This window comes from Psittacula echo, assembly GCF_963264785.1.
Source record: "Psittacula echo genome assembly, chromosome: 12".
Taxonomy (NCBI): Eukaryota; Metazoa; Chordata; class Aves; order Psittaciformes; family Psittacidae; genus Psittacula; species Psittacula echo.
The window spans coordinates 11,658,683-11,671,982 of NC_137747.1; the positions used below are offsets into that span (position 1 = coordinate 11,658,683).

General features: G+C 42.2%; 1 protein-coding gene across 1 annotated transcript in view; it reads left to right on the plus strand.

The window, feature by feature from the left end:
* LOC308226345 (cadherin-4) overlaps positions 1–13,300 on the plus strand; it is a gene marked incomplete at its 5' end in the record, with an annotated part of 462,244 nt that overhangs the window by 270,258 nt on the left and 178,686 nt on the right. The gene's annotated exons all lie outside the window — the stretch shown is intronic.

Consider the following 13,300-nt stretch of genomic DNA (forward strand, 5'->3'; position numbering starts at 1 on the left):
TGCCAACTGCTCACTCCATATCTGTAAGGAGAGCATGAGTGTCCAGCTCAGGTGTCTTCGTCACTGTGGTACCTATTGGTACCTTGGGATTGATGTATCTTTAGGTTGTTTAACACAATGTGTAGTTTGTAAAAGAAATGGGAATCAGGGTTTGGTAGGGCTTTCTTTGATGCCATTCATCACGCTCGTTTAACCTTTAAAATACATCAGCCAGTCGATGTTTCTTTTTCAACCAATCAATATCTAAATAAATAAAAAATTAAATGACAACCTCCTAGCTGACTTTTATGTCTTCAAATGACCTGACTTTTTGATGTCAGCTTGAAACTCTCACAATTGAGCTGATGTGGAAGGAGAGCAGACAGCATGATGATGGGCAGTACTGAGAAAACTTGGAATATGTTATATTTTAATCATGTTTCCTCTAGGAATCACTTCAGAATGATAAGTAGTGGATGTCAGTGTGGATTTGGGAGAAGATATCTGTTTACATGCAAAACTTTTTAATTACAAAACCGTTAGAGAGACAAGGAATATCTTACATTCATATTACTCCACCCAGAGGGTTTGTTGGTGAGCAGAGGAGGGTTCAGCACACAGGTCTTGCTGTGTGCTGACATTGGGGTGAGGGAATTATCGGCTATCAGCTTGTTTTGTTTTCCAGTTTCAGCAATTCAGACATCTGTAGCAACTTCTGTTTTCCACCATACTCCCAGAAATTCTGTGCCATGAGTAGGACAGGATTTCTACATAAGTGCTTGGACCTAAGCTGCCCAGTCAGTGCATTGGGCTTGGGGAGAGGAAGGTTGCTGCTCCTTGTGGAGGGTGTTTGTGTAGGACCACTAAACATTTTCAGAAGACTTAATCTTTTATAGAAACATTATGACATTTCCAGAAATGGATTTTAGTCTTTTTGTAAGATGGGAAAAAAGGGTTGGTTGGGTTTGCTACATCCTTGTTTTTTACAGAATTCGTTTTGATGGATGAAGTGGTGGCAGAGAGTTCTGAGGTTTGCAGGTGGTGTTTGTCCATTGCACTGTATGTTCTTTTATGGTGGTAGCTGTTCAACCATACAGATTAAAAAGTCCCTTCTAAGTCAACTTTTAAAGATCAAGAGCTTCATCAGAAAAAAACGTAGGCAAGAAACGTCTCAGTATGAAAGCTTCCAACTATTGCATTCCTGATCATGCTTGTCTTTCCCAGGGGACAAAGAGTATTTCGTTCTTCAGGCACAGCCTAGATCTGTTTCTTCTGCTGAGGACATGCCGCCTTAGAGAGGTTCTTTAGAATATCAACACCTGACTGTTGAAACTGGCTCAGCACGCTTCAGACAGCCCCTGGAGACAGGCAGAATGATGCAGTAATGATTGAGTTTTATTTGTAACCAGACTGGTTGAGGAGCAATATTTAGTTATTGTAATAAAAAGATATTTCTTCAGCACCCTATTCAGGAAATCAGGTAAAGGCTTGCTTGCTAATCAGTAGTTTCAGTAGTGCTTTTGCTTCCTAAAAATCCAGCAGAGAGATTTCCTTAATAAAGGCCATATACATATTTTTAAGTTTATTTTTGTGCTATTTTTAGAGAGGGCTTTTGGTCTGCAGTTAGTAGCATAGAAAAACAAATACGAATGTAATTAAAATCCAAGGGGGAGAAGACATGCAATAAATCAGAGTTGGTATGAACCAGATGTTGTATATTTTGGCCAGTGGTGGAACTCCATGTGGCTCTCAGAGATCAGGCTGATGCTTTGTGGATAGTAAAATATGCTTTTCTAAAAGCATCTGCTTGCCTGCATGTCTTGTGCCAGAACTCACACACCTCTGTCATTTGCCACTCTTCAGCTTAAAGGTGGCCTCTTTTTAGCCTTCTGCAGTTGGGTAGTTTATGCAGCTTGGTAGTTTTGAAAAGCTTTAAAATGGAGGAAGAAAGGATTTGTTTTCTGTGAGAGAGACTGCAGAGGTAGTGGGATGCTGCTGTGAAGAATCGCATCCTGCTTCAAAGGGATGTGCCGTTGTTGCAAGCGTTTCTTAAAAACAGTTCTGTTTTAAAGGCGAAGTAAAAAAAAAATGTGGTATATCAAGGCTGATGCTATCTGCGCTCAGGAGCAATTTGATCATAACCCTCTTTGTATCTGTCTCTTCGTCTGCCTGAAGTTCCTCGCCATAAAATGAATTTGTTCCTGAGACTACTCACTAGGGTAATCTAAACTGGTCTTTGCTATCAGCGACACGTGTATAATGATATTTTACTGCTTGTCTTATCCAGCACTTCTGAGGAATCCTACTGCTAATTGTTGTCTTATCAGCTGCCCACACAGCCCTGGGGGAAGATGTGGATCCGGGGCTCATACAGCGAGCGTGGGAGACGTACCCCTCCCGTGAGAGCTTCTGCTTCCCAGTCCCCTCTCAATATGTGTGGGGAAACAGAGGCCAAGGTGGGCTCTGACCGACCGACAGCTCTGCACACAGGATGCTACGGATAGGTGGTAAATTGTAAATTATACTGCAGCAAGTCAGTGTTTTCCTTTTGGATTCTGGGTTTTGTGTGCTTTTGGAAAGCATTTGGCAGCCACAGCAAGTATGTTTACAAAAAGAGCAGAACTGGTAAAGTTCAGGTTCGTGTTTGGATTCAGCCCCAGCAAACTGAAGCTGAAGCTGTGCCAGACGTTTGAAGCTGCCAGACGACAGTTCATCTCAAACAGAAAGCTGAAGAGGGGGAAAGAAATTTGTCAAATGTATTCCGTGTGGAATTTCAGGCAATTTAATTTGATTCACTACACTCTGAAATGTCTTGGACTTCCCTATTGTTTCTTTGCTTTAACACTAAATTTGATACCTTCTGGGATCATCGGTGCTTTGTGCTGCATTTGTCACGTTCTCTAATTTACTGGCTTTAGTCTCTCTCTCTGTTTTAATTGACGGTGCTGAGCCCTGCCAAAGCACTCTGTTAAATTTAAGGTTGCTAGTTGAATCCTGAGTTAATTCTTCAGGTGAGGAGAGTGCTGCCTTTCTGTTGGAGACCACTGTAGTAAGGGGCAGAGGGGGGTGAGCATGAAAGAGGACAGGGAAAATTACAGTGAGCTTCATTCTGTGTTGGAAGCATCAGCAGCTGCACCATGGCTGCGGGGATGCAGTTGTCAGGACATGGCCCATTCAAGAATGGCTGCAGGGGCAAGGAGCTTAGTTTTCATTCAGTGATGACCAACACCAGAGAGCATAGAGCTGGGTTTTATTGTGGGTTTGCTTTTCCAGTTAATTTCCTGCTCTGTGGCTGTATTTCCTGTGAGTTCAGTGGACACTGGGGCCCAGCCCTGGGCAGGATGCTATGGCTCTGCAGCAGTGCAGCTCTGCCATCTCTCAACTTTCCCAGTATATATTACCCACTCAAGTGCAGCTTGGGCATTGAGGACACTTTTTCTTCTGCTCCCTCTGACCAAGTGCCAGAAACAGAACCCAGAGCCTCCATCTGAAACTAAAATTCTCCGAATTTGTCTAAATATCAAAGCAGTTGAGGCCACCAGGTACCAAGCTGGTTTATTCTACCTGATCTTAATTTCTCTGAAAGCCTCAAGACTTGTGTAGGTTCTAGCTGAAGGTAAGGGCTGCAGCTGCTTTTTGTGCAGGCGGATGAGCAGAGGTGCACAGAAGCTGCAAGTTAAATATAGCTACGCTGCCTTGATTCCTATAGGTAACAGAATTTTCCATTTCTAATATTCTTGCTTGAAACATCTATTCATTTACTGCATTGTGATTTCACTTTCTGGACCAATGCACGTTTGCTCCTGAGCCAGCCTAAGGAAGATGAGAACAGTCAAGCCCAAAGTTGTCAGTGTTTACAAGCAAGTCAAGTCCATGAAGAGTTCAGTGCTTTTACTGGTGTGTCTTGATTTTTTTTTCCCTCATGACGTGTGCAGTCTCTGTTTCAAGGTGTTGAGAGTTTGTTTGTTTTGAAGAGTGTGAGGAGAGAGGAGCCGGAGGCTATCTGACACAGCTGCGGTTGGAGCATCTCTTTCAACTTCTTTTCCTAGGCTGAAAATGGCCTGTGCTTACTCTTTTTTTTCCTTCCCTACAGTCTTCCTGCAGCTCCCCATGTCTTTCAAATGCAATTCTGGCTAGTTGAGAAGAGATCTGTCACAGAGAGGAAGAAGCCCCAGGGCCAGCAGGTCACCATTGGTGGGGCAGTGGGACCTGGCAGAGTGGCTGCAGTTGTGCAGGAGCTGTGTGTGCTTACCTGCTTCCCACCTCTGCTCTGAATGCAGGGATGTTCCCAGTACCTCCAGGGCCAGGCTCTCTGCTCTGCCCTGGAGTGCTGGGGAGGAGGTGCTTGATACAGCATACCCAGGGTTTCCCCCAAATACAGCCCCATCCTTCTGATAGCTTCTCCCAGGGATGCTCCAGCCAACAGATAAGATGGGAGCAGCTGTTGTAACCTAAAGATTGCTCTGCAATTACATAAGCTCCTCCCTTTATCCCATTAAGGTACCCTACAATCTTCAGTTTCTCCTCAAGAAATGCATAGCAGTGTTTAAAATCTTCTCCGGTGTGGATAGGTTGGCAAACATAAGAGTGTTGTGGAAATCATTAGTGCTAAGGCTAAAACCTCCAAATGAAGTGCCCTGGGATTTATTTACTCTGTGCTGTAGTAATAATAATTAATACACATCCTGCTGCAGGTAACTGCCACAACTTGCACTTCCCTCTGAAGCTGAGAAACCCATTGATTAATCTATGGGGTCAATCGGTCCATCTTGTTTGGAAAGTTAATAATAGAAAGCCTGTGCACTAGACCAAGAGCTTAACAGGTTTATTTACTGCTGCTTAATCAGAGAACCCAAACTCTCCTGTAGAGTGGTGAGAGGTTTGTTACTACTTACCCTTTAATTGCAAAGTGATCTCATTAGTGCCATGGTGAATGTCAGTACTGTCCTACAGATGCATGGAATTTAAAGAAGAATGAAGGACAAAAATGGTTGCCTGTGAAATCTGAGCATTGGCCAAAAAGTGTGGTGCAGTTTGTATCTGCAAGGTTACCCAAACCAAGCTTCTCTTTATTAGCCTTTTAATCAAAAGCTAAGCTAAAACTTCAGGTCCACAACCCAGTAGCTTTTGGTCAACCTTACTGTTAAGAACAGAGAAGGACTGTCATAGTGAAACTATTGTGAAAGGATTTTTATCCAAGGACAAAGATGTCTATTGAAAACAAGAACGGAAGCCAACAGCATAGTTACCATGCCATTCACTGAAGAAGAGGGTAGTCCTCTGGGTTATCCCAGCTCAGAGTGCTTCTTTGCAGGGGACTTCAGATCGTATTCATGTCCTTCTTACTGGCCTCTGGCATCAGCCCCTGGCTCATTGTAGTTAATTTCTGAAATGTCTCAGTAGGGTAGAGGGATCCCAAATGGGCAATGAAACCCCAATTAAAGCACTTGTTGCCAATGCAGATGCTGGAAACCCAGAGGTGAGGTTGCAGACCCATGGAAAAGCCCTGAGGATAAAAATGTGGAAAACAGTGAAAAAGATCTCATACATGGGGTGCTAATAGATGCAAGTTCATGCTCCTGTGCTGAAGAAAAGGCTTGAATGTGAGTTCCACATCATGCAAATACAATTCAAACTCACTGCCCTTTGAAATCTGGGTTGTATCTCTCTGCCTTTGTCATAGGAAGCTTCTGGCTTGGATTTAGAAAATTGGGGATGAAAAGACTACTCTTATCCCAGTGCTAAATACCAGGAAGAGAATAGAGGGGAATATTCCCTTTACTTATACTTGTTTCTAATCAGATAAAAATAAGTGACAGTGTAGGAAGAATCCCTCTTCTAACTGCCAGAACATGTCGATTATCAAATTTTTCCACTGTTGCTCTTTTTTGAGCTAGCCTCAGAGCTGACAGTGTATGTTTTACAGAGCAGCAAGGTAGATTGATGGATCCTAAATAGAAAAGCCTTTGGGGTCTCAAGCTGATGTTTTAGCTTTGGAAAAAAACCAAGTAAAGCATGTTAATGTGGAGAAAGGAGCCTGGTTTAATTGGACCAGCTCCTGGCTTGCTGAAAATTAATGGCTGGCTGGCTGTTGCCAGAGTGATTCATCTTTTCTATCATGTTCTACAGTCCTTCTCTCCAGGGGTCTCTACTCCCCTCCAATTCCAGTACCAAAGATGAAATACACTTCTTTATTTTTACTTACTTAAAAACATGTATTTTAGTTGGATTGCCTTCAGGTAAATGAAAAATAGCACTGGTGGGAATATGAAGGAGGCAAGGCAGTGTCTGGGAATTGGGTTTTGTTTACTGTAGGGCTGGGTTTTGTTTCATTTGAATGGGATTTAGATCTTTTTTTAATGTACTCTTAACTCCTCATTGTTACTGGCTGACTGTACAGATGACAGAACGACTTTCTAAAGGATCCTGATTTCGCTGTGTTGAACTGTATTGTTCCTTTTCTTTTCATCTGGCCACAGAAACCCTGTGTAAGCAAGAGCTGTTACAAGTGAATATAAAGCTGGAGAAGGTGTTGAAAGCATTTAGGTGACTCTGGAAATGAAAAGATGAATTTTCCATGTAGCTTGATCAAGTCCACAAAAATATTTTATTTATTTTGAATAAGTGCCTTGTGCATGACAAGGCTTGCCATTTTCCCCATGAAACCTAGTGGAAGCAGTCCTGGCTTTGTGAAAGCAAAACAGCCTGTGAATGAACATGAGGCGGTTAGGAGTTCAGTAGTGTGTGCCCAGAACCTGCCTGGGTAATCTGATCATGGAGGGGGATAAGCTTTGGAATTTAAAGTGGGGAAATCCAAAATGTATTTTTAAATGTAAAATACTTTTATATGCTATTGGAGGTCTACCTTGATTCCTGCTGGAGGTGGATTGCTGCTCGTTTGCTGATTCAGAGCAATCTCCAGTTGACTAGCACATGGAGTCCTTCTTAACAAGCATATAATAGGTTAGGAATGCCATGAATATTGTGTTATTGCATATTGTACAGGAGGATTCACTGTAACTCCAGATTACACAAAGATAAAGAAAGATTTTGTTGAACATGATTACGTATGGTAAATTGTCCTGGTAATTTATTATTATTCCAATAAGACAAATATTAGCAGTCATAGCTCAGAGATCATAAATAATGTGCTGGGGAATTCGATGTAATGTTTCCTATTGACCTGAGATATGGAAAATTGGGAAAATTGCAGCAGATTTCTGTACCATTGATTGCAAGAAAATAACATTACGAACATGCTGAACCATGCTAACTATTTTCAGCAGATGACAGACTGGGGGGGCAGTTCATTAATTCTCCTAATTTATTCATTATTTTTGGGTTTTACTCCGAAAATACTTAATGGATGATCAATGCTTTGTGAAGCTGAGGGTGCGGGCATGCCTGTTTTCATAAGCATCCATATACCAACCCAAGTGCATCCATTCATCTCCAACACTTTTTTGTATCAAAGCATTTTCTTAAACTGTATGCTCTTAAACTTGATCACTAGGGATATGTTTATTAGACTCTGAAGGAGCTGTTTGAATTGCTGTTTTTTACCTTTTACCAGTAGAGTTTGGTTCTCCCTCAGTGTTATAAATAATAAATAAAGACACCGGGAGTTTATTAGTGTAATATTTTTTTTATGGGGACATGTTTGAAAATGTAAACTATAAAATTAGTAACGGGAGGATGAAAATTACGCGTCGTTTCCATCAGGTTTTGCAGGCATCATTTTTTCCTATTCACGTGGGGGTTTTTTTGTTGTACAGAAAGAGAAGGGCTCTGAGTGTTTTATTACCTGCAAGAAACAAATCTGGTTGTGTATTGTACCACATCGTGGGATTTACTGTAAGCAGGAATGGGACAGAAATAGGATTTTGGACTTATATGTAGCGTTGTGTGTAATGGCTCAAGTCAGTTTTTGTTTCCACTAAACACTGGAACAGCAACATTTCTGGATTCTTTCAGAGTGGTCAGTAGCCTGTAGTAGCTGGATACATTCATCCTTTTAGCAGAAGAGAAAAATAATCTTTCAGCATTGGCCTTTTGTAGACAAGATATTTTAGTCCCAGATCTCCACCATGTGTTTGTATTTGCTCATAAGACTCCCATTTTACAAAATGATTGCAATAGTAAACTGTGTGATATTCCTTAATTTTTTAACCCAGTGCTAATTTGGAAATGCACCAGCAGTTTGTAGGAATACGAATCTGCCTCTATTTGCTTTTTGAAGTGCATGTAACAATCTATTTTCCCCATTTAATATTTTTTTCCTTGTTAACTTGCATGCGGGTGATGGAGACAGCATCACCTGGCAGTTTGAATAAGAAGTGGGGAGGCTGAATTTCAGCATTCAGATCCCAGCTTTGCTGGGGATTTCCAGTGTGGCCATGGGGAAGTCACTGATTGCAGGTCATTCCTACTAGTGTGAAACAGTTTTCTCATGGAATCGCAGAGGAATTGCATGAACATAAAGAAAGATGCTCAATAATGTGGCCATGTAAAATTTTGTCTTGCGTACTTAATGAAGCTTCCCAGTGAGGCAAGCGCATCCTGGTTCACATTAGCACTTAATGGAGGAACTGGTTTGAGACAATCCAATGAAGTCACAGGGTGCCTGGGTATATGTACCTTCCCTTGGTTAGCCAAGTGGTTTCATGCCTGTGCTTAGGCAACAGGGTCCTATCCACTAAGGAGCTGGGGTTTTTGATTTCCGAAGTGATGCATGCAGGGGAATGCTGGCCGGGACTGCCATCCACCTGCCGAAGCCAGTGAAGATCGATGAGTGCAGACATAAGGAGCATTGGGGCAGAAGTCCCAGGGCAGGAATACAAGTGATTTACTAAAGATCACACAAAAGGGACATTTTCATACGTGCTCAGGACTCTGTAGGTTACCCAAACATCTGAAATTTCAAGAGGTTGCAGTTAAGTTGTCCTCATCCTAACAGCGTTCGCAGAAGTGGTGCAAGGGGTGGATTTGGCAGCTTAGGTTTATCACAGCCATGCCAGAGTGAAGGGAGCTGTTCAAGAGACACAACTTGAAAAGCAGATAGGATCCTGCTGTAAATAGTGGTGAATGTTTGCTGCTTTGAAGTTCATTGGGAAACATCTTTGCAGCGATAATCTCCAAAACCACAGTGAAAAACTGAGTCCTGAAGGGACCCATATCCTGAACTGAGGGATGATGTCCCGCCAGGGGGTATATCCTAATAAAATAAGTATTATCCCTCCTGCTTTTCTGGTCCTGTGCAGCTTGCCAGAGGGGGCACTTTTTAATGGACTAGGAGAAGTTAAAGGAGAATCCAGAAGGGTAAGGCTTAAAGCGAATTCTGTGGTTTATACCATTTATAGTCCTATTAAATTCAACATATTTCTCAGACATTCGGGGGGCAAGGAAGTTCAGTGTATTCGCACATCTTTCAAGATCCTTACTTGATCATTTGACTCTGTCCAGCTAGCTTAACAAGCTAAATAATAAAACGGAACAATGCAAAACTTGGTGGATTTTTTTCTACCCTGTGTCTTTTTTTGAAGAATGAAGAAAAATACCATTTTTTTCCCCTCAGATGCCCAGCAGTTTGCTGCAGACTCCTGCAGCTTTTCCGCCCATCACTCAATGCCTGTTTCAACATATCATTTTGTCTTACTTCCTGCTTTCATAGCAAAGCAATTAAAAATGATGAGGGTAAAGGGTTAAACTAAAAGCCTGCTAATGAGGGTGCCTTCTTGATTTTCTTTTCATCAGGCATTTGATGCTGTTTTCAGCATAAGCTTTCGATAAGCATCACTGAACATTTTTCCAGCACATATTAAAAAAAAAGTGGGGTTTTTACCATCCTGCAGAAATGATAGATGTGTGGCTCCACTGTTTATCTGAAACCCTAATTACTGATGCTGCAGCTTTTGAATGTTAAATTCATGCAGTGTTCTTTAGACTTCAGGCTGGTCAAAGAAAGATGGATTTGTGTCCACAGAGAGTTCTAAGTCTAGTAAACAGAGCCAATATTTGTTTGCTTATTTATTAAATTATTTTAAAGTCAGGAGTTGTATCAGCTGCAAATTACGCAGACTTGGAGCTTTCCAAAGCAGAAAAAGGAAAAGAGAAAGTTTTCTGCTGCTCAATGAAATTTTGAGTTCTGTTTCCATGAGAGCAAAGAGTAGAGGTAAGAGGTGGAATTTGAAAGTACAGAGATCTCCTTTCCTTGAGCTATGTTATTTATTATAGAACAGTAGGTTGACTTTTTTTTTTCCCCAAACCTGTACTCATATATTTGTAAAAATATCACATATATGTATTTATTATGTGTGTATGTACATATAGACATATATATACAGCAGTGGATCTCAGTAGTTACACAACATCCCAAGGACTCATTTTCTGAGTGCAGCAAGGAGGATGAGCACCGACTGGTTTCCTAATGAGAGTCCTTGCAGCCATGTGATGAAAGTGTGAACAGTTCACCTATACTGTGTTGCAGATGTGTTTTCTATGCTGTGTATAAACAGTGCCTACAGCACCAGCTCCACCTGACAGCCGTGAGCATGGTGATACTTAAACTTCAGCCCTGATGAGTTTCTGGATCATTTCCCCTGTGTGGTTGACATCTTCTGAAAGCCACTCTGGTGACCCATGGCCTGTTGCTGCTGTTCAGGAAGGAAATGCTATGGACTCCCTATGTCCTTGAAGCTTTTTTGTGCCTGCAGCTCCTAAGGACTCTTCAAAGAGGAGCTGGCTGTGTTAATTCATTTCTGAGCATCCCTCCACCTGTGCTACCTGTGCAGAGCAGTGTGCAGCAGAGACGGTGCTTGTTTAAAAACTCAGACAATTCCTCTCAGGATTTTCTCTGTCTCCAGTCAAGTTTGTTTTAAACTAATGGAAGTAATTAGCGAGTCACAGAGGGACTTTGTCTGAGAGGTAGCCATTTTTAGATAATGGAGCATAAAAGTCGACACAGTGACATATGACACCAGAGCAGCATATTGGAGCCACGTGCTCTGTCTTAAGCAGATGTTTAAGTACTTTGAATACTGAAATCACTACATACACGTATAGGAAGGGATTTATTCTTTTTTTTTTCCCCTCTCAGACTACTAGTACACTGTAGGGCTTTCTTTTAATCTCAGTAAAATCAAAGTAAACTCTGAATTGTTTTTAATGTGCAATCATTATCACGCCTTTCTCTCTTCAGATATCTCTTTGTATATGATCTCTGGGTACTTCTGAAGGTATAAATGGAACTTGCTTTTTACATTGCCATTGTACAGCAGAGGAGTGCAATAACACACCATATGATGTTCTTTCTAACATCCCTGACAGTATTCAAGGCTGGGTTGGACAGGGACTTGGACGACATGGTCTAAGGTGAGGCATCCCTGCCCATGGCAAGGAGTTCGAACTGGATGATCTTAAGATCCTTTCCAACTCAAACCATTCTATGATTCTATGGTGTGGAGCTGAAAATAAATAATGTATTAGCAGCAAAGCACTTGATGTGCTCACACATGTTTATTGTAGCTGTGAATGCAGGGGAGATTCGCAGAAGTTCCTGGGAGATGAAGAAAATCTCCTGAGAGATGAAGGTGGTCCCTGGGGGTGTGGGGTTTCTCCATTAGCAGCACCAGCCACCCCATGGGTCTCTGAGGCAATCCTGGTTTCTCTGGGTGTGCAACATTGGTTCTTGTAGGTGCCACCAAATCGTGTGTGTGTTTAACCTCATTCAGTGCTTTCATGAATCTTTATTTTTTGGACTAGCCTAAAAACTATGTCCTCAATGTTAAAGCAAGCAGGGCCTGGCTTGAGTCTGAGAACTGGCTTGGGATTGCCCACATGGTTGGGTTGATGGTGGCACCCTGAGAGTTTTGGAGTTAGTGTTGATTGTGCATTGTCCCCAGCAGGCCATTGGCAAGTGAAAGCTCATTTGGGGAAATAAGAAATTTTGGCTGTCAGGAGATGAGCTGTTGTGTGCTGGTTGACCTCAAGGCCAGAGCCTTGGCTGGTAGTCCTCAGCACCAGTTGGATTTGGGTGGGATGGCTCGCATGCTGCATGGCACCTGGCAACTTGAGAAGGGCCTGAGCCCTAAATAAGTATGTAGCATAGAAAGCCTTTGTAAGACGTATGCTTATGATATGATCATAGTTATTGAGAAGTGCAGTTTAGTGAAGAAGGGAATGGATTTTTCCTTCCTCCACTGCAGCATGCTCCTCATTTCTCCGTATTGTGATGGCACTGGAGGATTTAGCAGGAGGACTGGTTGAGCAGTTTCCTGGCTGCTTTTTCCTTTTGCCTGTGCCATCCCTTGGGTATTTTTACTCAAATCCAGATTATTCCCTGATTGGGCTCAAAGCAGCGCTGCAGAAGCAGTCAGCTGTGGTATGGGAAAGGGGGACAGTTGGGGTTAAGCTGGCCCAGGAGCAACACTCTCCTGGATTGCCACTGCATCCCTTCTCCTCCCACCACAGCCAGTCTAGGTAGGATTCATCTGACTTAGTTTGTCTTGTGCGAAAATAAGGCATCAGCCCTGGGCCAGCAGGTTTTCCTTACCTTGGGGCAAGCTGGGAGGCATAACTGCTGAGCACTCAGAAGCCACAGCATGAAAGCCCCAGTAGCAATCCAAGCTGGAAAGCTATATATCCATTCTCACTCACTTGAGATGTTTTTACGGGTACAATATGTTTTCCTTCACCACATGTGTGTTCCACCCCGTTGAGTACTCCAATGGCAGAAAGTGTTTTGTTTCCTGTGTGATTAGCTGCAGGTTCCATTTCCATCAGATTTGTCAATTTTGTCATATAATAGCTTTTTTCAGCCTAATGTATGTGACATGTTTCATAATGCCAATAAAAACAGTTTTCAAACCAGGCTGTGAAAGAATTTGACCAAAAAATCACCAAAAATACCAGCAACTGGGGAGCTTTTATCTGACAAGTGAAGGCTTTTAAATGACACGTTGTGGTTTGTGAAGCAAAGTTTTATGGTTCCTCTTTGCCGTAGCTGTAACGTGTGGAGGGATTGCCTGGGGTGGGATTGTAGCTGTGGCCTGGGGGGGGGTCTGGTTCCAGCAGCAGATGCATTCTGCAAAACAGTTTAATTTTTCTTTCTTTATTTAATTTTCTTTTTGGTTTTATATTTCTGATAATGGAATTGTTATGGGCTTTTGAATTTCAGTTAAGAATGTGCAAATAGGCTATCTGGTAAGTAGGTTATTGAAGGGTTAGGGAAATGGAGAACATTCCGTGCAAAAAAATACCCACAGTGTGGGTAATAGACTCCAGTTGAATTTAAAAGATAATGGCAGCAAGGGAGAAATCCACT